This window comes from Mauremys reevesii, linkage group 1 (assembly GCF_016161935.1).
Source record: "Mauremys reevesii isolate NIE-2019 linkage group 1, ASM1616193v1, whole genome shotgun sequence".
Classification (NCBI taxonomy): domain Eukaryota; kingdom Metazoa; phylum Chordata; order Testudines; family Geoemydidae; genus Mauremys; species Mauremys reevesii.
The window spans coordinates 195739954-195766806 of record NC_052623.1 but is presented as its reverse complement, the minus strand read 5'-3'; the positions used below and the strand labels follow the sequence as shown (position 1 = coordinate 195766806).

Here is a 26853-nt window from a genome sequence, read left to right as displayed (position 1 = left end):
TTTTGAAACCTGAAATCTTTAAAGCATGGTTTGAGGACTTCAGTAACTCAGCCAGGGGTTATGGGGCTATTACCAGAGGGGGTGGGTGAGGTTTTATGACCTGCAATATGCAGGCAGTCAGACAAGATGATCATGATGGTCCCTTCTAGCCTTAAAGTCTTGTGGCAAACCCAGGACAAATGACTACACAGGAAGGGGTAGTAATTAGTCCCAGTGGGGGTTAAAAGGCCTCTTCCTATCCACTGAGGAGAGATAGCCATGGGGAAATAAGGTTCAGCTGGAACAGGGGTTACCAGGGAACTAATTAGGTTCAGCGGGCCTCAACTGCTGGAGACCTTTTTAAACCCTCCCTGGCATGGAGGCAGGGGAGAGAGTAAGAGAAGCTGCCAGCAAGCTAGGTGTAGCAAGGCTCTGAACTCTTCCAGCAAGGAAGACTGCACTCTGTCCCCAGAAGGGGAGAAAACCAGCACAAGTGACTGACTGAGGGGAGGATCAGCCAGACCCTGTGCGACCTGGAAGGATTTTGCTTTGCCCAAGCCTGTCTCTCCAAGGCTAAAAAGGACTGAGCCTGCTGAGGAGAAGCAGGTACTTTGCCACAGTCTATAAGTCTATATAACCCACAGGAAGGTGAGTTCATATTAGGGCTGTCAAGCTATTAAAAAAATTAATCATGATTAATCGTGCTGTTAATAGAATACTATTTATTTAAATATTTTTGATGTTTTCTACATTTTCAAATATATTGATTTCAGTTACAACACAGAATACAAAATGTACTTTAGATTTATTTTTTATTATAAATATTTGCACTGTAAAAAAACAAAGAAATAATATTTTTCAATTCCCCTATTAAAAGTACTGTAGTGCAATCTTTTTATCATGAAAGTTGAAATTACAAATGTAGAATTATGTACAAAAAATACTGCACCCAAAAATAAAACAATGTAAAACTTTAGAGCCTGCAAGTCCACTCAGTTCTACTTCATGGTCAGACACTTGCTCAGACAAATAAGTTTGTTTACATTTGCAGGAGATAATGCTGCCTGCTTCTTGTTTACAATGGCACCTGAAAGTGAGAACAGGTGTTCGCATGGCACTGGCATCACAAGATATTTATGTGCCAGATGTGCTAAAGATTCAGGAAATAGCTTGATTGGCATGCAATGGGATTGAGGAGTAGGGTGGTAGGGTGAGGGAGAAACACTCCAGAGTTTGAGGGGTTTGGGAACAGAAACAGGCTGTGGGGGGTTGGCAGTTTGTAACCACAAGAGTAGACAGAACCTGGAACAGAGTTCTGATTCCTGCATCTTAACATTGCTCTGCTGTCTAGAAAGTAGCTGTGAAACCCATTAGCAATATATATGTCCCAACACCATCACCCCAAGTGGGTTGTCCATGTCAAAGATAACAGCCTGCTACTGGTATCAGTTACTCCATTAGCTCAAGTGGGTAGAGGTCTGTGCTATGATCTAAAGGTTCCAACCCTGATGATCATAGAATCATAGGACTGGAAGGGACCTCGAGAGGTCATCTAGTCCAGTCCCCTGCACTCATGGCAGGACTAAGTATTATGTAGACCATTCCTGACAGGTATTTGTCTAACCTGCTCTTAAAAGTCTCCAATGGCAGAGATTTTACAACCTCCCTAGGGAATTTATTCCAGTGCTTAACCACTCTGACAGTTAGGAAGTTTTTCCTAATATCTAACCTAAATCTCCCTTGCTGCAATTTAAGCCCATTGCTTCTTGTCCTATCCTTAGAAGTTAAGAAACACATTTTTTTTCTCCCTCCTCCTCGTAACAACCATTTATGTACTTGAAAATTGTTGTCATGTCCCCTCTCAGTCTTCTTTTTTCTAGACTAAACAAACCCAATTTTTTCAATCTTCCCTCATAGGTCATGTTTTCTAGACCTTTAATCATTTTTGTTGCTCTTCTCTGGACCTTCTCCAATTTGTCCACATCTTTCCTGAAATGTGGTGCCCAGAATTGGACACAATACTCCATCTGAGGCCTAATCAGTGTGAAGAAGAGTGGACAAATTACTTCTCGTTTCTTGCTTACAATACTCCTGCTAATACATCCCAGAATGATTTTCACTTTTTTTTTTTGCACCAGTGTTACACGGTTGACTCATATTTAGTTTCTGGTCTACTATGACACCCAGATCCCTTTCCGCAGTACTCCTTCCTAGGCAGTCATTTCCCATTTTGTATGTGTGCAATGTTCCTTCCTAAGTGGAGTATTTTGATGACTGACATGGCATGTCAATATGGTTCCACGTGATAACATTTCTGATTTTTCAGCTTCTTTTAAAAAGAAATAACAGTAAATGATATTAAAATAAATCTTGTTAGAAGAAATTTAAAGTTGTAAATTCAAGCACTCAAAAGTTAGAAAATGCCAGAATTAAGATGCCTGTGTGAGCTTCGTTTAGCCCCCTTGTACAGATGCATTATGACACAGTTTTTAATGACATAGCATTTTTTTTCCATGTGATCCACGTCTTGTGCTTCAGAGCTTTGATCTCCATGTGTACTGGAATCCCCCAACATTTTCCTTTCTAGGGCGGAAAGTTGACCTAGGTCTGTTGGAAACCATATGTGCCATTCTGACAATATTCTGTTACATCCTGGAAAAACCTCACTGATTTAAATTAAATTTTACTGAATTAAATTCAGCATCTTTGGAGTTCACTGTATTGAAAATGCAAATATTTATGTACTATTGAGAGATTGCATGGAATTTATTTAACAGGAAGACAAGATTAATGTAATCTCTCTAAGGTATGAGGAACGTCAAAGGTTTTATTGGAACAATATGTGTGAAGTGGATTTCCTTAGGAAACACCTTGTGGTGAGAGGAATGCTAATTCTCACCTTCCAAAGCCAACCTTTGAAACTACCCCCTGGAAAGGTTTGCATATAGTAGTTCAAACTGAGCTCTCCAGGCTCCAAGAGACAAAGAAAGGACTTTGGGATAAATTACCAGGGATTAGACTAATTCAGGGCCTTCTTCCTGATCCAGGAAATGGGTAGGACTCCCTGGTCCACAGAGGGCCACATTCCTTAGGAGGGGATTCGAAGGACTTGACTTCCTGAGGTCTCATAAGACTGGATGCTTGTTTTAAGCTGAAGCTCTGATGAACTTTTAACAACAAAGATACCCCTGAGGAAGAGGTGAGCTTGGTAAACTTATTAGTATGCATGTAGGTCTTTTATTGTTTTAAATATGCTTTCTCTGAGTACTTTTACCTTAAGAATAAAAATGGGCTTGCTTAGGAAGAACGATGTGGTAACTTATATCAGTAGCAATCACTCTGTTATCAGTCTATGAAGAGATTTAGGCAGCCGGTATGTGCTGGGAAATACACAGTGAAGGGAGGGCACTGTGCAGTCTAGACATACCATGGTCAGAGGTGAGTGAGAGGCAGGTCTCCACCCAAGAGAGGCAATGACTGAAGAGCTAGGTTGAGAGCGGGCGCCCTTGCTGGACCACTGCAGGGAAATACAGGTGCAGTTCTCCTGGTGCCACAGGGTAACCAATATGACCAAGATGGTTAATAATAAGAGCTGACAGCAGAGATGTCCTGTCAACAGAGAACAGGAGCAGGTCCATCAAGCAGGAGGATGCTGTCCCCATCATATAATGAAATGACAACTTGTTCCATCACTCAAGCAGTCCTGGCCAAGAGCATTAAAACAAGTCTTTGTCCTTGTCTTTGAATGGCAAAGCCCCAACTGGCTTGCCAAATGCATATTCTAAATTGTAAAGAAACCCACAAGTTTGTCATGCCACATGGGTCAATGAAAGGCCATCCCTGTTCCAGTTCAGGCTCATACCTGCAATTTTTCCTTGCAGATCTTTGTGTAAACAAGTATTGCTCAGTGATCTTGAAACTAGTTCATATGATGATAAATCTGTATATATAAAGATTCTGCAGCATCAGGAAAAGCTGAACTAAGCGAGACTGCCAGAAAAAGCAGACTCTTCATGGGGAGCCTCCATGAACGAGCATATGTTTCCTGTCAATAAACAAACCCAGGCAAACCACTTTTCTTAATGTGCTCAGAATAACTGTTGTTTACCTCCGCAAAGGACAATGTTCCACCCTGAACCCCAGTTAATTTTCTGCCTGAAAAGTACTGACAATGAGAGAATCTTCGCAGTTGTGGGAGGGTTGGCCCTGGTTCAGATAAGCATCAAAAAGTTCAACTGCTTATCTGAAGTTTATCCAAAACCCTGTGGCCTGGAAACTGCACAGGAAAAGTACAAGATAGGAGGATGCTTTTGTGAGAGCTGTTGTTAGCCCATTTCCTCCAAACCATGTTAGATATCAATCTGGGCTGATTGTGTAACATGGGGTTTGGACTTCATGGGGTGCACACCTAGGCTAGTCAGGCATTTGAGAGAAAAGGCTGTTAGCAGATTTAAGGAAAAGAGGACTATTTAAAACGAAATCTGTCAGAAGCAGCAGGACCCTGGAGCTTTTCAATGCAGGGTCTCTTTCTTCCATGAAGCTAGAGGAGAGGGGTCACAACTGCAAATGGACGTCTTCTGTTGTGCTATCAAGTATATGGAGCAGTTTCTGTGTTTGGGGGGGGAAACTTGTTAATCTGTGGACATTAGTTTCTTCATTGTTAAAGTAGTTTTAAGGTACATAATCATAATTGCTTGTCTGGACACCAAAATGCATGTCTGGAATAGATTTTTGTTAAACATCAGGCTGCGCGTTGGATGAAATGTTGTTGAAGTTGGAAAGCATAATGAAGCTTGAAAGCATAAATAAGATGCATGTGAAAAGCTAGTAAACCCCTTTTATGGAATAGATAGCTGAAACATTAGAAGCCACTGCCCAAACTACAGGCCACATGCAAGACATGATAGATATGTGAGTGGAAGGGTTTACTGGGACTGAATGAAAACACAGGGAGGTTAGGTAAAACAGCAAGGAAACCTCAAGGACAGGCAGAGAAACACTTGTAGTGTGTCCTTGAGAAAAAGCTGAAAGCACAAGCTTTTTTGGGAAAAGAACTGTCTAAAAAGAGCCTTTGAACTTTAAGCAAAGGAAGAGTATCCAGCTGTTTGATATCTACTGTGTTCAGCAAAACAGTACTTTGTACATACAATTCAGTTTATTTGAAAAGAATTAAAGAATTACCTGACTCTATCCATCAATTTCTCCTCTTAACAGAAATGACTCGCAAGACCTTGAACATTTGCTAAATGCTCAGGGATAACAATATTGTGGTTCTCCCCAATGCTGCAATGATAGCATTTCTGTTTCCACCCACAGTCCAACAAGTGAGCCTTTTTCACACATATTACCAGAAGAGGTAAAGGAAAATTGATTTCAAGTAAATGCAATGGCCTGGTCAGGATAAAACCCAATAGTGCAAGAAGTGGGTGCTACTCTCTTGGCTGAATTTGGGACAGCCAGTCTTGGTACTTTGGTTTGGAGGTTTGCCTTTTTTTCAGGTTGCTCAGTTAATCTGACCACTATTAATCTCAGCCCAGCTCTTGGATTACGAGGGAGCTACTTTTCACAAAGTTTCCTGCATACTCTTGTCACTACACTGAGCCCTACCTCATTAAATGCTACCACCACTTTCTCTCTTTGCATGAGAAAGTCAATAGATTGTGGCACAGTGTTCTCCCCATTAGCTAAATTCTGCCTTGACTTTCACCTGATCAGTAGGGTTGTTAAACTATAAGTCAGGGCAGAATCTGGACCTATTTGAGAGGTAGGTTCTGTACAGCCTGTTAAAAATAGGATCTCAATGGAGTTCCAGTAGTAGCTGGCTAGGTCTCAATAATCGGAGGAACATTTTTTGTCCAAATATTCCAACCCAACAAAGACAATCAAACCATACCTTCCATAGACAGCTCCTCTCACATTAATGTATCCCGCTGATATAATGTGGTTTCCAGCACAACTGCGTTCCACCTTTAGTTAACGGTCATAGCTACTAAGCAACTGACTTTGGATGGTCCCATGAATGGTCACTGAAGGTGGACTGTGCTGTTTCTTATTCTAGTCCTGGCTTGCAGGAAGTGCAAAAACACATTTAAAAGAGAGATTTTCAAATGTCTAAAAATGTTTTGGGTTTGATTTTAATTTGGGGAAAAGTTTCCACTCAGTTCTTATTTTTTCTGAACATAGTCATCCACTCCCCTTCACTTCTTGACTCCTTTTCCCGTTCACACTAAAAAGAAAAACCCAACGCAAGGGTCCTGGCCAAAGGAACTAGGAAAAGGGTTCCATAATAAAACATGGGCTAATCTAACCCTCTTTAATTTGTTCCAGAATGGTAATATCAAATGAAAGGGGTTTCACTTACACTAATGGGGTGAGCAATAAATGTTTTGTGACAAGTCTAAAACTACATCTTGCTGTTGGCAGGTGAATGAGACATTGACTTAAACAGAGTTACATCAGGACTGAATGTGGCCTATTGATATGAAAACAAGTCAGCAATGTAGCATCTGCTATTTCTCATGACATATTGCTTCCCCAGGGTACAAGGCAGGAAATCCAAAATGAGAAGCGGTAAATCCCTATAGAACTGATTTAAAAAAAAAAAAAAGGCAGAAAGAGAAGCTTCCTCTTGCTTTAGATTGCCCTATATGCATGCAAGGGAAGAGATTTGCCACAAGAAATAAGATGAACATTGTGGCATTTTATACCTCAGAATAGCACCCTGAAATCCCCATATTCACCACTGTCATATGATTGGTGTGTTTTGTACAATGCAATGCCTTGTGAGGTATCATTTTAAAAGTCTTGATCTGCTGAACATTAATTTTCTGTTGGATTGTATGTACTATCATTGTATGTGAAGTTATGAAGTAGCGCTTTATGTGCTAGTGGATTCTCACAACATATCTCAATATCCCAGAAGCTCCTTAGAGAAGGCACATATGCAATGGAGACTGCTTGACCAATCGGGAGACTGCCTGACCCACACACCATACCAAGCATATTTCTAGCAGCTGGAATAAGATATATAAAGAGAGACGGTGACATCATCAGTTGCCTCCCTCCCCCAACCTCAACACCTGAAAGATCGTCTGGAAGACAAAGTCTTTGAACGAGGTAGTTTGGTCCCAGGCTGGAGGGAGGTCCAGTCTTTGTATTAAGGAACTGTAAGATGCTTGTTCCATTTATTAAGGTGAGAGACTGTTTGATTCTAATCTATTTAAGTAAGAGTTTAGACTGCTAATTTATTTTTATTTCATAGGTAACCAACTCTGATCTCTATGCTTGCTACTTATAATCACTTACAATCTATCTTTCTGTATTTAATAAATCTGTTTGATATTTTACCTAAAACAGTGTGGTTTCAGTTGAAGTGCTTGGGAAATCTCACCTCACGTTACAAAAGCTAGTGTCAGGTTTCAGAGTGGTAGCCATGTTAGACTGTATCAGCAAAAACAATGAGGACTCCTTGTGGCACCTTAGAGGCTAACACCTTTATCTAGGCATAAGCTTTTGAGGGTCTCCAGCTTATGCCCAAATAAATTTGTTAGTCTCTAAGGTGCCACAAAAGCTAGTGTGTGTCCATTCCACACTGAGGCAGTGGTGAACTAATTAATGAACCTTCACTGCCCAACGGATCTTTGAGCAAGGTAAGATGCTACAGTTCTGGGGTGTAGGGTGAAAGCTCGAGGGAACTGGCTGGAGCCTCTCCATTGATGGTTCATGAGTGGCTGAGAGATCATTCGTGTAACTCAGTTGGCTGTGTACGTGCAGTGCCTGTTGGACTTGCTTGACATCAGGGAGGGACAACCCAGGATGGTGCATTTGGAGGGCTCAGTGGTCCCACAGTCCACGTTGCACCCTGGGGTCCCTGTCACAAATATAAATGTTTGTTTTAAAATACAGCACACTCCTGTCTGGTTATTGAATGAGCCCCGTTTTCAACTACATAATCGTAGTACTTAATGTTATGTCTCCTGTTGAATGTTATTACTGTTCTTTTTTTTTTTTTTTAATACTGAGCACTGCTCCTCAAAATAAACATAAAAATCATAATTAGGAGTTACTTATTCTGGCTGCCTGACATAAGAGTTAAATTGCTTTAGGCTCCTTAAATTTGTTCATGGTTTTGTGGCTGCTGTTTCTTTGATTTCAAGTCAAAGTAAACCTGAGAATTATTTGAAGCACTTATCATTCCTGGTCTTGTTCATTTGATCTTGGAAACTTGGTAAATACTCAGTGATGCGATTGCGGGTTCAGGTTAGCAGCAGGGACTTGATTCTCTTACCACACATGCTAGTTATAGGTAGTGTAAATCCATTGATTGATGTGAGACCAGAATCAGGCCCCAGATGTTAAATAAGCTTCCTCCAGGTCTCAATTTCTGCACAAAAGCACCAATCTGCTACTGACCACGTGGGATGCTCCCCAGGGGTACCTGGAATTGTGAGGCATCTCACCACTACTTGCCCTTAGCATGAAGGAGTCTTGTCTTTGCCTGCTGTGGCTTAGCTGCCTGAAACCACCAGCCTCTCTCAGGAAAAGCTCTGCCTTCCAGGCCTTCACAGGCCTCGCTCTCTCTGTGTAGGTAGCGACAAGCATACACCAACCCCCAAGTCCTTGGGCAACCATTGTGTTAGCTTACAATGGTGAATTTACATGCCAACAAGAGAGAATTTTCCTACCTCTGTTCTGGAGGAGCTGGTCTAAGGCATATCACCTTTTGAGGACCTGCTTTTACCTTAGAATCATAGAATATCAGGGTTGGAAGGGACCTCAGGAGGTCATCTAGTCCAACCCCCTGCTCAAAGCAGGACCAATTCCCAACTAAATCATCCCAGCCAGGGCTTTGTCAAGCCTGACCTTAAAAATCTCTAAGGAAGGAGATTCAACCACCGCCCTAGATAACCCATTCCAGTGCTTCGCCACCCTCCTAGAGAAAAAGTTTTTCCTAATATCCAACCTTAACCTCCCCCACTGCAACTTGAGACCATTGCTCCTTGTTCAGTCATCTGCTACCACTGAGAACAGTCTAGATCCATCCTCTTTGGAACCTCCTTTCAGGTAATTGAAAGCAGCTATCAAATCTCCCCTCATTCTTCTCTTCTGCAGACTAAACAATCCCAGTTCCCTCAGCGTCTCCTCATAAGTCATGTGCTCCAGTCCCCTAATCATTTTTGTTGCTGGATTCTTTCCAATTTTTCCACATCCTTCTTGTAGTGTGGAGCCCAAAACTGGACACAGTACTGCAGATGAGGCCTCACCAATGTCAAATAGAGGGGAATGATCACGTCCCTCGATCTGCTGGCAATGCCCCTACTTATACAGCCCCAAATGCCATTAGCCTTCTTGGCAACAAGGGCACAGTGTCGACTCGTATCCAGCTTCTCATTCACTGTAACCCCTAGGTCCTTTTCTGCAGAACTGCTGCCTAGCCATTCGGTCCTTAGTCTGTAGCAGTGCACGGGATTCTTCCGTCCTAAGTGCAGGACTCTGCACTTGTCCTTGTTGAACCTCATCAGGTTTCTTTTGGCCCAATCCTCTAATTTGTCTAGGTCCCTCTGTTTCCTATCCCTACCCTCCAGCGTATCTACCACTCCTCCCAGTTTAGTGGCATCTACAAACTTGCTGAGAGTGCAGTCCATGCCATCCGCCAGATCATTAATGAAGATATTGAACAAAACCAACCCTTGGGGCACTCTGCTTGATATCGGCTGCCAACTAAACATGGAGCCAGTGATCACTATCCATTGAGCCCAACAATATAGCCAGTTTTCTATCCACCTTATAGTCCCTTCATCCAGCCCATACTTCTTTAACTTTCTGGCAATAATACTGTGGGAGACCCTATCAAAAGCTTTGCTAAAGTCAAGGAATCCACTGCTTTCCCCTCATCCACAGACCCAGTTATTTCCTCATAGAAGGCAATTAGGTTAAAGAACACCATTTTTTGGAACAGATACATAATTTCTTATATAATACCTGTACATACATTTCACAGTGATATTGATGACCTGTGTTACACTGGCTTTCATTGGAGACCTCACAGGCCAGTCTTTAGCAGGGCTGGCTCTAGCTTTTTTGCCACCCCAAGCAAAAATAAATAAAAACCTCCGGGAGCGCAACTTCCGAAGTGCCCATAATGCTGCCCCTGAAATTGTGCTGCCCCAAGCACGTACTTGGTTTGCTGGCACCTAGAGCTGGCGCCTGGTCTTTAGTGAAACAGAAAGTACGTACCAGAATCAGAAGATACCTGCACAGTTCTACACCAGCTTGTAAGTTGGCATTAAGAAGTTCTTGGGTCACACCATGATTGGTATAGATGGGTTAATTACAGAAGACCGCAAAAAGGTAAGTAATGGAGTAAGGAAGAATTCAATCTGTAAACAACTGAAATTAGAGGCCTTTCTAGTAGCAGCCTCTAAGGCCTAGTCTACACTAGGACTTTAATTCGAATTTAGCAGCGTTAATTCGAACTAACCGCTCAACCGTCCACACCAGGAAGCCATTTAATTCGAACTAGAGGGCTCTTTAGTTCGAATTTGGTACTCCACCCCGACAGGTGGAGTAACGCTAAATTCGACATGGCTAGCTCGAATTAGGCTAGGTGTGGATGCTGATCGAACTTAGTAGCTCCGGGAGCTATCCCACACTGCACCAGTCTGTTGATGCTCTGGACAGCAGTCCGAGCTTCGATGCTCTGACCAGCCACACAGGAAACGACCCGGGAAAATTTGAATTCCTTTTCCTGTCTGGGCACTTTGAATCTGACGTCCTGGTTGGACATCGGGGGGAGCTCCGCAGCACCTGCAACGATGCAGAGCTCTCCAGCAGAGGAGTCCGGGCAATCCAAGAATAGAAAGAGGTCCCCAGCATGGACTGACCGGGAAGTCATGGATCTGATCGCTGTGTGGGGCGAGGAGTCTGTGCTCTCGGAGCTGCGCTCCAACAAGCGGAATGCAAAGACCTTCGAGAAGGTCTCCAAAGCCATGATAGACAAAGGATACAGCCGGGATGCGATGCAGTGCCGCGTGAAAGTGAAGGACCTGAGACAAGGTTACCAAAAAGTCAGAGCGGCAAACGGACGCTCCGGAGCACAGCCCCAGACATGCCGCTTCTACGAGGCACTGCATGCCATTCTCGGTGGGTCTGCCACCACTGCCCCACCAGTGACCGTGGACTCTGACGATGGCATAGTGTACCTGGACAGTTCCTCGGCGATGTTCGCTGATGGGGAAGATGAGGAAGGGTTTGTGGAGGACAGCGCAGGCGACAGCGAACACAATACCGCTTGCCCTGACAGCCAGGATCTCTTCATCACCCTCACAGAGATCCCCTACCAACCCTCCCTGCCCATTAACACGGACTCAGAATCAGGGGAAGGATCAGGCGGTAAGTGCTACAAACAGGGAAACATTTATTTTTTAAAAAACAGGTATATAAAAAATAGAAATACTATATAAAAAATTTTAAATCTCAAACTATAGAAAAAGTAGGTCCACACATATAGGAATAGAGCAATAATCCTCTTGGGACAGTTCAAAAAAGGTCTCAGAGAGCAGCTCGAAAAGCCTCCACAGGAGGTTCCTGGGGAGAGGTGCCTTGTTGGGTGCTCTGTGGAAGCACACTCTTCCGCGCCAGGACATCCTAATGTACATAGGAACCATCGCCTCCACCAGCATTGCTGCATATGGTCCTGGTCTGTGCAGGGCTTCCCTTAGCATCCGCTCTCTCTGACTCCGAGTGACCTGCCTCAGGGTGATGTCGTTCTGGACAGGCTGCATCTAAGTAGGGCAATTAGTGTATTGTTACTACTGTTAATGGTTTTAAATTAGGTTGCATAACAACGACCCTCGCTTAACAGCCACGTGCTGGAGGCCACAGAGAACAAGCATACATTGATCTTTCCCGTGCACTGGCGGGAGGGGCTGGAAAAGGCTCAGCCTTTCTGCTTTACAGATTGCCTTTAGCAGGAGAGCACAGCTATCCACTAAATGATAAGCATTATCTACTTTAAGGCTTACCAGGACTGTCTGCAAGACGGATTCAGCTGTCTCTCCCCGCTTGTCCGCTCTCCTGTGCAATGGCGCCGCCAATGAGAGCGTATTCCGAAATCTCGAACTTGTCCTGAGATCTCGTGGAACTTGGTGCCCTGTATGGTCTTGTTCAGAGAAACTGACTACACTGTGTTCACTGTTCGCAAACATGTATCTGTTCAAGGAAATCACTTACTGTTTCCCATCACACAGCTTCTGCTCTTTCCCGGACTGCCCTGGCATCCCCCTCGCAGAGGCTGGCTCAGATTAGGCGGCGAAATAAAAAGACTCGGGACGAGATGTTCGCGGAACTGATGGCCTGCTCCAGAGCCGAGGCAGCCCAGCAGAGCCACTGGAGGGAGACCCTCTCTCAGCAGCAGCGCTCATACAGCGAACGGGAGGACAGGTGGCGGCAGGAAGACCAGCAGGCGACTCAAACGCTGCTTGGGCTAATGAGGGAGCAAACGGACACGCTCCGGCGCCTTGTTGATGTTCTGCAGGATCGCAGGCAGGAGGAGAGAGCCCCCCTGCACTGTATCTGCAACCACCCTCCAACGCCAAGAAGTCCTGTCCTCTCCTCACCTAAAATTACAAGACGGAGGGGCGGTAGGGGCCGTGAGAACTGTCACTGCACCACAGCTGAGCGCTAATGTACCACACACCTCTGACGCTATAACTGTGTAGAAGCGCTTCCCTTACAGGATCACCCAGTCCAAAATCCAAGTTTCATCACCCCACTATGTAGTAGATTAATAAAAGCTGTTTGCTGTTGTTCACTCTTTCCGTCACGTCTTTCGTGTCACAAGACTGTGTGTATGGGGGGCAGGGATTTATAATTGCACGGGATAGCCTACATTAACAGGGTACAGAGTATCGGGGGCAGGATCAACTGCAGGGCACACACAGACTGCAGTCAGTAGTCACCAGGGTCACTCTGTGTGGTGTATGCTGCCCCGGGTCATTCTGTGATGTGTACGCTTGTCCACGGTCCTAGCGCCTGCCACCCCCTAATGTTAAGGCATGCTGCCCTTACCATGCACTTCCACCGTAGGCGCGATCCTCTCCGCTGCCCTGAGCCCCAACAAGAGCCCTCATCCACGGACAGATACTCACCCTTCCCCCACACCCATCACCCCTTCCTACGCCCAAACCCACAGCCCAGAGCCTGCATCCAAATCCCTATCCAAAGACGGCCCCACTCGCCCCTTCCAGCAAACCCACCCCTACATGCACAACCACTTGAAACCGTCCCCCACCCCAGAGACCTATGTAGGAGCAGGAGGCTGTCCGTCCTGTATTGTACAAGCGGTCTGTACATCAGTGCACACCGTACCCAGCACAGTATGCATCCATGTTTCAAACCCAGAACAGAAATGCAAAGTAAAAGAAAGATTTATTAACAATAACTGTTCCATTTAATTTGTTTTAAAACGTGTTTGGGAAGTGGGGGAAACTTGGAGAACGGGGTATGTAACTGCAGATCTCACTCAACACATAGAGACACAGGCCCAGGATCAGCGTCTCTTAAAATCAAGTGGAGAGTCATCGGTTAGCCTGCTCTCTGAGGAAACTTGCTTTCAAAGCCTCCCGGATACACAGCGCTTCCCGCTGGGATATTCTTTCGGCATGGGTGTCTGGCTGAGCGTAAACAGCAGCCAGGCGATTTGCCTCAACCTCCCATCCGGCCAAAAAGGTCTCGCCCTTGCTCTCACAGACATTGTGGAGCACACAGCAAGCAGCAATAACTACGGGGATATTCTTTTCGCTGATGTCCGAGCGAGTCAGTAAGCTCCGCCACCTCCCCTTGAGACGTCCGAAAGCACACTCCACCACCATTCTGCACTTGCTCAGCTGGTAGTTGAAGAGTTCCTTCTCACTGTCCAAGGCGCCTGTATAGGGCTTCATGAGCCAGGGCATTAGCGGGTAGGCTGGGTCCCCGAGGATCACTGTAGGCATCTGCACATCCCCAACCGTTATTTTGTGGTCCGGGAAGAAAGTTCCTGCCTGGAGGCGTCTAAACAGACCAGAGTTCCTGAACACACGCGCGTCATGAACCTTGCCCGCCCACCCGACGAAGATGTTGGTAAAACGTCCCCTATGGTCCACCAGTGCTTGCAGCACCATTGAAAAGTAGCCCTTTCGGTTAATATACTGGCTGGCCTGGTGGGCTGGTGCCAGAATAGGGATGTGAGTCCCATCTATAGCCCCACCGCAGTTTGGGAATCCCATCGCGGCGAAGCCATCTATGATGACCTGGACGTTTCCGAGAGTCACTACCTTTGAGAGCAGTTGCTCAACGATTGCGTGGGCTACTTGAATTGCAGCAACCCCCACGGTAGATTTGCCCACGCCAAAGTGGTTCTCTACTGACCGGTAGCTGTCTGGCGTGGCAAGTTTCCAGAGGGCTATGGCCATTCACTTCTGCACACTCAGGGCTGCTCGCATCCGGGTGTCCTGGCGCTTCAGGGCAGGGGACAGCAAGTCACACAGTTCAAGGAAAGTGTCCTTACGCATCCTGAAGTTTCGCAGCCACTCTGTGTCATCCCAGACCTGCAGCACTATGCGGTCCCACCAGTCCGTGCTTGTTTCCCGGGCCCAGAATCGCCGTTCCACACCATGAACTTGACCCATTGCCACCATGATCTCCACTGCCCAGCGTACCCTGCTTTCTGAGAGGTCTGCACCACTCTCCTCACCGCGCTGCCGGAGCCTCCTCGCCCGATTTCTCAGCAGCTGACCGTGGAAGAGGTGGACGATAAGGTGCGAGGAGTTGACAACGGCCATAAGTGCAGCGATGATCGCAGCGGGCTCCATGATCGCAGTGCTGTGGCGTCCGCGCTGTCACTGACCAGAAAAGTGCGCGAACAGATTTCCCGCCGGCGCTTTCAGGGAGGGAGGGCGTGATTGACGGTTCGATGACGACAGTTACCCAAAACCACCCTCGACACATTTTTTCCCCCAGCAGGCATTGGGAGCTCTACCCAGCATTCCAATGGGCAGCGGGGACTGCGGGAACTGTGGGATAGCTTCCCACAGTGCACCGCTTCCAAAGTCGATGCCGGCCCTGTTAATGTGGATTCAGAAATTCGAATTAGTGTCCTTAGTGTGGATACACAAATTCGACTTCATAAGGTCGAATCCACAAATTCGACTTAAGTAGATTCGAAATAGTCTTGTACTGTAGACAAGGCCTAAGATACCTTGTGACAGATGATGAAATGTGAGGACACTTCTCTGGATTTACTGCTTTGTGGTTTTCTTCACCAGTTCCTGAGGCTTTTTGCCAGTCCAAATACACCTAACGAAGGCCCCCCACCACTTCCATGTAGTCAAGCTTATGGAAAAAAAAAAGTTGGCAGCATTTGCCAATAGTCTAAAAATCATGGGACATCATTGTTTTTAAAGAGGAGTTGCTCTCAAAGGGGGAAGACTTGTCTTTCCCCACAGCCATCCAGTACCTTGTTATCTTGAAGCTCAAGTTTTACTCAAAAATCTATGCAAAATGCTATAATCTAAATACATACACATCCCGTCTAGCCAATTACAATGGAAAATTAGGAGAAGCTGTAAGCGGAGCCTCCGATCCTATTGAAATTAGTACTAAATATAGAAAAAATGCTGAGCTTAATAGTGGGAGATAACTGATCGAATAAAGGCCCTGGCTTTGTAATTAAAAAGCAGCAAATCGCTGTGTGGCCAAAAGTGTAGTTAATTATATTATTGTCCCTTTTTGTCCCAAATAGTTCTCCAATATTTAAGGCCCTGCTGGGTTGTTTCCATTAGGAGGAGAAATTCATGATAGGAGTCAGGTATCCTTTTTTGTGCAATCCCATTAATTTACATATACATTTATATTTACATATAAATAGTCCCTTTCCCTGAACTCAGAAGTAACACATATGAAGCAGTTTCCTTGTCCAGAAATCCAAGTCTGCCTTTCCAGTGAGTGCCCAGAAGAAGCTTTGTCTTTCATTTTCCTTCCAAGGACTTGTTCATCGTTGTTTCTCTTCTCATCTGGAAGCATTCTCCTTGCTTTCTGGTTGCTTTTTTTTTCTCATATAGATCAGTGCTCCAGTCTCTGTATTATGCAGTCAGTACCCAGGGAAACCTTTCAGCCCACATAGCTTAGATTCTACTGAGGCCTGACCATGCTGGCTAGTGCATGGCTATTGTAACATATAAGGGCATTTAATTGCTTCTTCCATTTAGCGTGAATTAAAGGAGCTTAATACAATATCTACTTTAACCGTGTCTGTGACTGATGGCAACCATTAACACTTTCCAGCATAACACATACATGAATAGTTGACTGAAGATAACATGACAGAAAAAAAGCTGCTGTCTTCACTCTATTGATCTCATGCACAAATAGGCAGGTGAGGCAATCAGTCCTTCAGACTAGGAAAGACTCTCTGGAGAGTAAGATGATTTGCCAAAATAGAAACATCAGAATTTGGGGTTCCAAAAATTAGTTTCCTAGCACCTATTGGTTACCCTATGGAAACATCAGCCAATAATCTGTTACATCGAAAAATAGGGTTCAAGCTAAAGTACATGCACCACTTTTTCCTTCCTTTGCATCAATACGTAAGAATCTTGGCTACTGTAACATGACTTGTGATTTGGACCATATGGTGCCTGAGAACCAGGTGGAACACAGATTGGGCATGAAATGAGAAAAGAAGGGAACAATGAACAATTGTTGATTTTTTTTTCTTCTTTTTCATGGTTAGAGTAAAGAACCATTTATGTGAACATTGTCATACCAGCCATTATGAGCAGCAGCACTGGGCAAACTATTCACACTGAACACTTCACTCAGTGAATGTAGCTTTTTAAAATGTTTAATTATCCACAAATAGACTCTGCTCTTTACAAATGTAATTGATAATTATTCAATGTATGGAACCATATTTTGTCTTATTTAATGCTAAAGAACTATTTGCTGTGACAGGGACTTCCAAGTATTCACTGTCATTTGTGCTGTGAGTTGTCATCTAAATCAATGTTTCTCAAACTGGGGTTGCCGCTTGTGTAGGGAAAGCCCCTGGCAGACTGGTCCGGTTTGTTTACCTGCCGTGGCCGCAGGTCCAGCCGATCGCGGTTCCCACTGGCCACGGTTCGCTGCTCTAGGCCAATGGGAGCTGCTGGAAGTGGCACGGGCCGAGGGATGTGCTGGCCGCCGCTTCCATTGGCCTGGGACCGCAAACCGCGGCCAGTGGGAACCGTGATCGGACGGGGCAGGTAAACAAACCAGCCCGGCCCAGCAGGGGCTTTCCCTGAACAAGCGGCGACCCCAGTTTAAGAAACACTGATCTAAATTATTGGTTCTCAACCGGGGTATGCGTACCCCTCAGGGTACACAGAGGTCTTCCAGCGGGTACATCAACTCATCTAGATATTTGCCTAGTTTTACAACAGGCTAGATAAAAAACACTAGCAAAGTCAGTACAAACTAAAATTTCATACAGACAGAATGAGAAAGTGAGCAATTTTTCAGTACTGGTGTGCTGTGACACATTTGTATTTTTATGTCTGATTTTGTAAGCAAGTAGTTTTTAAGTGGAGGTGAAACCTGGGGTACACAAGACAAATCAGACTCCTGAAGGGGTTCAGTAGTCTGGAAAGGTTGAGAACCCCAGATCTAAAACACATACTATCATTTCTGATCCCTGATTGCATGATTCCCATGCTCACTTAGAGCTTTCAAAGTGGTTGCTGTATCACTTTTTCTGAGTAAATATTTGTTCACATACATATTTGCTTTCTGCTTCTGTGAACGTAGCTACAAATGACATTTGCAGAAATTGAATACAAGAGGTTGCAAATTCTGGGAAAGAGGCTTTTGGGCTTTATTTAACTGAGTATGCAGAATAGTTTGTTTAGGTATTTACCTAGCCTTAATGACCTGTACTGACATCTCCAGCTTTGCTAAATGCCACCCACATCCCTCAACAGGGTTGGGGAACTTGATGAGGCCAGTGACGAAAGGGGACAGTACTAGCAGCAAGAGAAGGAGACACTGAGGGACACCAGGTAGCTCCTCTCTCCCCAGAGTCTCTGGTACCCATGGGCCAGCATTCCCCAGCTCCCAGGATTTAACCTGCAGTGGGGGCCAGGTGGAGCCTCTTTCGGCTCTATTCCAGAAGCCCCACCCTGAACTAGGAATGAGAACCTGGCCTGATAGATGCTGTGGGTCTAACCAATAGCCTATTGTGGTGGGGTCAGGAAGAATTTTTTCTTTAATAGTCCAATTGGCAGAGGACCAGGGAGTTTTACATCTTCCTTGCAGCACCTTTGAGTCACAGTGGGTTAAGTAGGAACATGCTTTGTACCTAACTGAGGTACTTGGGTTGAGTTGTTAATTCATCGCAACTTGTGGCCAGTTGCCTGTGCAGTTAAAAGGATAAAATGAACAGTTCCCAGAGGTAAAAGACCTGGGATTTTGGTGATGGGCTTTGGGCTCCTAGGATAGGGTCAGACCTTGTGGCCTTTGCAAGTTGAGGTCAGATCCTGTGGCCCTCGCAGGCCAAGGGTCTCACTCCTCAGCACCCTCTGTCCCCCTTGCGGGTGGGGAGAGGGGAGGATGTGGGGAGGTTGCTAGGACTCAAAGTGCTGAGTCCTGGGGGTAGACTGAGAATAGCCCATGCTGAATTAAGGGTTGTATGGCAAGGAGCATAGGTGCTGGAACTTGGGGTGCTGGGAGTTTTGCCGCAACCCCTGGCTTGAAGTGGTTCCCATTATAGGGAACAGTTTATTACAGGGTTTACAGTTTGGTTCAGTGGCTCTCAGCACCCCCACTAAAAAAATTGTTCCAGCACCCCTGGTAAGGAGCCCTGTAACCCCTGCACTGGAACCAATTAAATGCTTAGTATAGGACAGGTTGGATGATGGATAAGTAGCGCCCTCTCCCCTGTGCTAAAGTTTAATAAAAGTTGCAGCCTGCTGCTTAATTTCATACATGTTACTGTCCTCATTTTGCTACTGGATCCACATCAGTTGGACCATGTAGTAAAATGGGATCTTTACAGCAACAAACCTATGGCGGAATTAGGTTTTTTGCCTCTTGAAGTGTCTCTGTGTTTTCCTCTTGGTATAATAAAGAGCTATGTAACTATGTATTCATATAGAGTGAAGCAGCCATGCAGCTGTTAAAATTAGTGGCAGATCTCAATTTTCTCAGGATTTCTACTGCATGCCAGGAAATCAGCTTTCATTGCTTCTCCCTCTTGTCCCAATGCAGACTTCTATTACATTAATGCCAGAAGCATGAAGTAATGTTTAACAGAAACTTGCTGCATTTTAACTTACACTGCCAAGATTTCTGAATCTAGAAAATAAGGAGGTGTGTGGGGGCTGGAACTTCCACTTGGAGAAGAAGAGAGCTGTAAAACTGAAGCATTCGATATAAATGTACACTTTTCCTCCATAAACTTGTAAATCCTAAAAGCAAGTTAACAATTAAATAATTCAGAAGTAAAATTATCATATGGATCCACTACTGCCCTTTTTCCTTTTTATATTCCCTAATTATTTGGCTTATAATGGCAACTACTATTTTTAGTGTGGCTATTTTCACATAGCTGCTGAATATATATTTAGCATTGCCAAGATAATTTATTTCTCATCATTTTTAAAGGATTTTCCCCCTGTCACTGCTTAGAATAATCCCCAGGGAGTTTGAAATGGTTTTCTTACCATTTCTCTCCCCTGCTCGCTCTCTCTTCCCTCCAGCATGCACACACGCTTGGTGCTCTGCTGTGTTGTAAGGTTGGTCATGAATGCTGAGTTAATGTTTCGAGGAATAAAAACTACAGGTAGTCAGGTTAGGAAAAATATACATGGAATTTGCAACCAGGTCCGAAGAAAGGAAGAGAAGCCATTCATGACTTCCCTTTTCAGATTTCAGTGTCCTTTAAAGTAAAAATTGTACAACGTCTTATATATTAAAAAATCGTATAAATTGTTAAAAGTTTCTGAGTCTTAATTTCTTGTGATATTCTGGATTATTTTATTGCTGTCTTTAGGCTTAATTCTATGTTAGGCAGTGAGAATTTCATTTACAGTGTGCAGGATCATGGCCCTTGGTATGAACTGGATCAGAAAGAATATACTCACTTCCTGTGTACACAATCTGCACAGCCTGCAAGTAGACCTGAGAAGATCGTTCACTGGAGCGTGCGCAGGTGTTGCCACTTAAAGTCTCAACTATTGAACAAAGTGGAAAGTAAGAAAACCTAGTTCCTGTAAGCCCATGGAGGTAACTTAGAATCTTCACTAGTAATAGGCTTACTTTCCCTGCAGTAAGCTCTGATTCCCCTTTGATAATAGGCCTCCTTGGACAGAAGCACTGCAGCCCCTGTCCTTGCGGGTGCGAGATGAGGCTCTAGGGACACCCAGTTACTCTTACAGATGGGGGTTCCCAATAATCAAGTGATGCAGCAATGCTAAAGGAAGGACCAGTTATCCAGGGTGCATCCCTGACAATGTTACAAAGGTGTTTTATGTAACAGTGTTGAATGGGAAATTGCATTATATTCCCACGATTATTGCGGGAATCACAACAGTGAAATGCCCCTTATATAGCTCCATTAAACCTGGAATGGGTCTCAGTGTCCCACATGCTCAGAGCAAGAAGGGCCCCGAAGAGAGGAAGAGAAGAACAGGATCCATCTGAGCCAGGCACTAGGTATCCCTGATGACAGCTATGTTCAGGAAAGGAGCTTTCCGGGTGGTGTCTTCACGTCACATGCCAGGATGCCAGTTGCTGAAGCTGGCCTTGTCCTTCAATTGGTTACAGAGCGGGCAGAGGTTAGAAGCTGGCTTCTCCACCCCTAGGCTACAGCCCTAACTAGTTAGAAAGCTGGCAGGAAATGCTCCTCCTCCTCTCCCTCTTCCCCCATATGGTCTAGCAGAGTGCACATTTGTTTCAGGCTTTTGTTGAGGAAGTGGGCTGAGACCTGTGAGGTAGTTAGATGGTGGGTGGTTATTACCTTGGCCGAGTGTTATTTTAGTCTTAGGTGATTTTGCATGAGATGTGTATTTTCTGGATGTTTGTCCTTGGCTTTTTAATACTTTGGATGTTTGTGAAAGCACCAAGAGTGGTGGAGGTGAGTGATTAATTTATATATTTGTTTGTTTGCTTTTTAATGACCTCTATCGGGAAAAAACAAGATGCCTAAGATTGGAATATGACTCCAAAGTTTAGATGCTGCCAGACTTCAGGCTTTCTGAAATAAGAATCTTGCATAATGTTCTGAAAGTAAACCAATCTGAATTACCAGAGGGAACAAATTTCACTTCTAGGGATCATCTACTGAGACCTCCCACCCTCCCTCACGAGTGCACATTTAAAGGCTGTCGGCAAAAGCACCTCAGCTGATCTGTAGGATGGTGCACATCATCAGTAGAAATTAGTCTAGAGGGACTTTTATTCCCACTTCAATTAAAACACAAAATGCTCAAAACAAAGAGGATGAAGGGTTTAGTGATCATCTTTTCTGCTTCCCAGTGGAGGTAGTTGCATATTGTGTCATGCCTCTTGGCTCCTTACTGATTGACTTACTCCCAACTTCATCCGAATGAGCTGGAGGGAGGGAAAGGAATGAGTCACAAATAATTTTTGCATAGGCAGGAACCCAGATCAGCATCTAACCTAATACAGGGCTCTGTGTTACTTAAAATGATTAGAAAATGGAAGTGTAATCTTGGGAGCAGAGAAAATTAGGCATGGGGAGAGAATGGGAAAGAGATCAGCTCACTGGAGGCAGCCGCTTGGGAGCTGGTTGCAAAACTGATAGAGGAATGATAGGCAACGGTCCTAACCATTTGACCATCCTCAAAACAGGAGGGGTTCAACTCCTAGCTCTGCCTAGACTTCATGTGTGACCATGGGCAAGTCACTTAATCTGGGCCTCAGATACTCTGTAGGAGTGTTTCCCTACCTAGTGTGATTAAAATACATTAAAGATCGTGATGCACTTTGATACTATGGTGATACTTACAAGCCAGGGCTGGAGTAGTGAGTTGTATGGGCCCTCAGTGCCCAGGCTCCAGCAATATTCAGGGCCCAGGGGCCCAGCTCCACCAGTGTTCGGGGTCTCTTTCCCCATCCCCACATGCCACCCCTGCATGCCTCCCCCGAGAGTCCCCTGGCCCCTACTTGCTGCCCCCTCGCACCTCCCCAGCTCCAGAGTCGCCCTGCCTCTTCCCTGCAGCTCCACGCTGCCTCCGCTCTGCTGGCTCCCAGCATCAACTGCCGCCGCAGGGTCCTAGTGCCCCCCCACCACTAGTGCCAGGGCAGGCTGACCCTGCACCTAGCCTTCCCCGTCAGACCCTTCCCTTTTCCAACAGGACCCTCCACCAGCACAGGGGGCCTCCCCACCCACAGTCACGGCTCCTGCCCCATGCTGGACAAAGGGCAGCCCTATCCCCCACTCCCAGTAAGGCTACAGTGAGGGGCAGCAGCAGGGGAGTAGGCGCACATGTGATGGCAGCCCCCCCCCCCAGCACCCACCACAGGGCAGGCAAGGGGGCTTCCTGGACCTGAAGGGGGCCCTAGGAGCACGTGCACTGACAGTGATATGAGGTGAGTGTGGTGAAGGGAGGAAGAGGAGGCCCCTCCCCCAGAGCTCGCTGCTGGTGGGGAGAGGGCTGGGGGAGTCCTCCTCTCTGGCCTGCCTGCACCCCAAACTCCTCATCCCCCGCCCCAGCCCAGAGCCCTCACTCCCACACCCCAACCCTCTGCCCTAGCCCTGAGTCCCCTCCCACATCCCTGCACCCCTCATCCCCAGCGCCACCCACAGGCCTCACCCCTGTACCCAACCCTCTGCCTGAGCCCTTCCCACACTCCAAACCCCTCATCACCAGCCACACCCCACAGCCCTCACATTTTTACATTATTTTAAAAAATATACAGTAACTCCTCACTTAACGTAGTTATGTTCCTGAAAAAATGCTACTTTAAACGAAACGATGTTAAGTGAATCCAATTTCCCCATAAAAATTAATGTAAATGGGACAGCGGGGTTAAGTTCCAGGGATTTTTTTTTTGCCAGACAAAAGACTACATTTTATATATATATATATATATATATATATATATATATATATATATATATATATATACACAGTATAAGTTTTAAACAAACAATTTAATACTGTACACAGTGTGATACAGCATGGCCAGAGGGCAGCAGGAGAGGGTTAGAAGGGAGCCTTATTCCCTGTAGAGGGAAGAAAGTTTGCTATAGATTAATTAGAGCACCTGAAGCCAGTCACCTGATAAACCCCCCTGCTTCAATCAGACAGGGGAAGGAGTTGAAGCAGAGTGGATTGGTGTTGGAGCAGAGAGCAGTTTGGAGGGAAACAGAGGAAAGTTTGGAGAAGTGCTGCGGTGGGCTAAGAAGACCAAGACCCTTGGTAAAGGGACACCTGGCTTGTGCAGAGGGAAGGCAGGGAGCCTCACAAGCTGAAGGGCAGGAGAGGGAAGTAGCCCGGGGAAGGAACCACTAGTTCAAGTGGTTTACCGCTATCCCTAGGGCCCCTGGGCTGGGACCCGGAGTAGAGAGCGGGCCTGGCTCCCTCCCTCTCCACTCCCCTCCTCTAGGACACTAGTGGGCAGTTAATATCTCAGTTCAGGAGCAAGAAACAGTTTCCTGACAGCAATGCTGATTGTGAAGCTTGGTTGAGGTGGTGGAATCGGAGAGTGGGCTATTTCCCAGGGAATGCCTTGCTGCTAAATGATGAACTAGCACTCGGCTGAGCCCTCCAGGGTTAACATGTTGTTGTTAATGTAGCCTCACACTCTTCAAGGTAGCACAAATGGAGGGAGAGGAGACAGCATGGCAGAGAGACAGAGACACACAGTGTGTGTGTGTGTATATGAGAGAGACACGCATTGCCCCTTTAAGTAGAATGACCCTACATTGCCTTTTAAAGTAGATCAGCAAGTTGAGACCGCAGCTGCTGCCAATGAGCTCCCTCTGTTCTGAGCCCTGTCGTGTCCTCCCCTGCTCTGTGGAGATGGGGGGGGGCAGAAGCGGGGGGAGAGGGACACCCTGACATCAGCATCCCTCTTCCCCCCACCCCACCTCCCTCGCACAGCAAGCAGGAAGTTCACAGAGCAGCTCCAAGGCAGAGGACAGGAGCAGCACATGGCAGTGGGAGGTGGGGCAGCTGACCTGCCCAGCAATTGATAGTCTACTGGGCAGCTGCTGCCCAGGGAACTTAGGGGAGCTGATAGAGGGGCTGCCAGCCCACCCTGGTTCCAAGCCCCCACCAGCTAGCGCCAACAGGCTGCTCTTCCTGCAAGCAAGGAAGGACAAAGAAGGCGGCTGCCAAACAACCAGGGGCAGCTCCAGACCCCAGCACGCCAAGCGCGTGCTTGGGACAGCATGCCGCGCGGGGTGCTCTGCCAGTCCCCGGGAGGGTGGCAGGCGGTCCGGTGGACCTCCCACAGGCGTGACTGCGGAGGGTCCGCTGGTCCCGCGCGGCTTCGGTGGAGCCGCGGGACCAGCGGACCGTCCGCAGGCATGCCTGCAGGAGGTCCACCGGAGCCGAGGGACCGGCGACCGGCACAGCGCCCCCCGTGGCATGCCGCCCTGCTTGGGGCAGCGAAATGTCTAGAGCCACCCCTGCAAACAACATTATAAGGGAGCATTGCGCAACTTTAAAGGAGCATGTTCTCTAATCCAGAGGTTCTCAAACTGTGGTCCGTGAACCACCAGTGGTCCACCAGCTCCATTCAGGTGGTCCATGGATCATTCCTTCTAAGATGTGCACCTGGGTGGCCACACATGAGAGAATGAAGGGCCACCCACATAGTTAGTGGAGCCACGCAGGTGTTGAAGCAGAGAACAGTGGCTCCACTAATTAGGTGCCTGGACCCCGGAGAAGATGCACATGTGAGGTCAGGTGGTGGACTTGGGGGGAATAGGGAGTAAGTGGGAGAGGGCGGTGGTGTGAGAAGAGGGGATGAGGGGAATTTGGGACATGCAGGGCTGCAGCGACGAGAGAAAGAGGTGCCTTTCCCCAGCTCCAGGGCTGGGGCTGCTGGGGAGATACGGCCCTCCTTCCCAGCCTCAGCTCTGTGGCTGCTGTGGCTGGGGAGAGACCCTCCCCCGTCCTTTCCAGTCCCAGCTCGGGGGCTGCTGCAGCAGGGGAGAGAGGGAGAGACCCCCCCACTCCTTCCCAGCCCCAGCTTGGGGGCTGCCCCAGTGTGGGAAAGAGGGTGTATCCATCGCATTAGAAAGGTTAAGACTACTGATATTAAAATATGAGTTGTGTGCTTTTATATGTAGGACAAAAAAACATTAATTATTAAGGGATTTTTTTATATAGCACTTTTATCCAAAGCGCTTTACAATAGTTAGCTAATGGTACAAACAGCATTTGGAAAGATCATTAAGTGGTCCATCGAGACCTGCAGCAACTTTTAAGTGGTCCACGAAAAAAAAGTTTGAGAACCACTGCTCTAATTGAGCAGCAACGTAACAACAAAACAACGTTAACCGGGATGACTTTAAGTGAGGAGCTATTGTATATTGGCTTAGAAGGCAGGTGTGGGTGGGGGCAGGACATAGACCTGTTCTGGGCACCACCAAAAATTATACAAACCTGCCTCCCCTGAGCCAGGGGACCAGAAAACTGCCATAGCTGGACAGACAGGGTATGTCTACACTAAGAAATTAGGTTGATTTAATAGAAGTCGATTTTTTAGAAATCAATTTGATACAGTTAATTGTGTGTGTCCCCACTAAGCGCATTAAGTCAGCGGAGTGCATCTACAGTACCAAGGCTAGCGTCGACTTTTGGAGCGTTGCACTGTGGTAGCTATTCCACAGTTCCCGCAGTCTCGGCCGCTCATTGGAATTCTGGGTTGAGCTCCCATTGCCTGATGGGCAAAAACATTGTCACGGGTGGTTCTGGGTACATGTCGTCAGGCCTCCCTCCCTCCGTCCCTCTGTGAAAGCAATGGCAAAAAATCATTTCTCGACTTTTTTCCTGGGTTACACGTGCAGACGACATACCACGGCAAGCATGGAGCCCGCTTATCTCACTGTCACTGTATGTCTCCTGGGTGCTGCTGGCAGATGCGGTACTGCATTACTACACAGCAGCATTGTCTTAACTTGTGGACGGCAGACAGTGCAATATGACTGCTAGCCGTTGTCGTCATCCCGTGGGTGCTCCTGGCTGACCTCGGTTAGGTTGGTCAGGGGCGCCTGGACAAAAATGGGAATGACTCCAGGTCATTCTCTTCTTTAAATTTCGTCTAATGGAGATTCAGTCCTGTCTGAAATATCATGCCAGCTGGAGGCTTCTGCTTCAGGCTGCTCTCCCAGTTGGCAGCACCCTGTGGTTGAACCTACCCCAGCCTACCCCTTGCTCCCATGGCTCATGAAGCCTAGACAGTAGTAAGGAGCAGTTCAAGTATAGGCTGAGCAAGTGCAGAATGGTGGCAGAATGTGCCTTTGGATGTTTAAAAGCTCGCTGGAGCAGTTTACTGACTCGGTTAGACCTCAGTGAAACCAATATTCCCATCGTTATTACTGCTTGCTGTGTGCACCACAATATCTGTGAGAGTAAGGAGGAGACGTTTATGGCAGGGTGGGAGGTTGAGGCAAATCGCCTGGCCACTGATTACACGCAGCCAGACACCAGGGTGGGTTAGAAGAGCACAGCAGGGCACGCTGCGCATCAGAGAAGCTTTGAAAACCAGTTTCATGACTGGCCAGGCTACAGTGTGAAACTTCTGTTTGTTTCTCCTTGATGAAAACCCGCCCCCTTGGTTCACTCTACTTCCCTGTAAAGCAACCACCCTCCCCTGCCCCCTTTG

The 26853-nt window shown here is 46.5% G+C and overlaps 1 protein-coding gene across 1 annotated transcript in view; it reads left to right on the top strand.

Annotated features, from left to right (window-relative positions):
• The window catches only part of PHLDB2 (pleckstrin homology like domain family B member 2), a 172597-nt gene that overhangs the window by 36208 nt on the left and 109536 nt on the right, over nt 1–26853 (top strand). The window contains exon 4 of the mRNA XM_039535539.1: nt 6899–7171. The gene's annotated coding sequence lies outside the window, so the exon portion shown is untranslated. The remainder of the gene's footprint in view (nt 1–6898; nt 7172–26853) is intronic.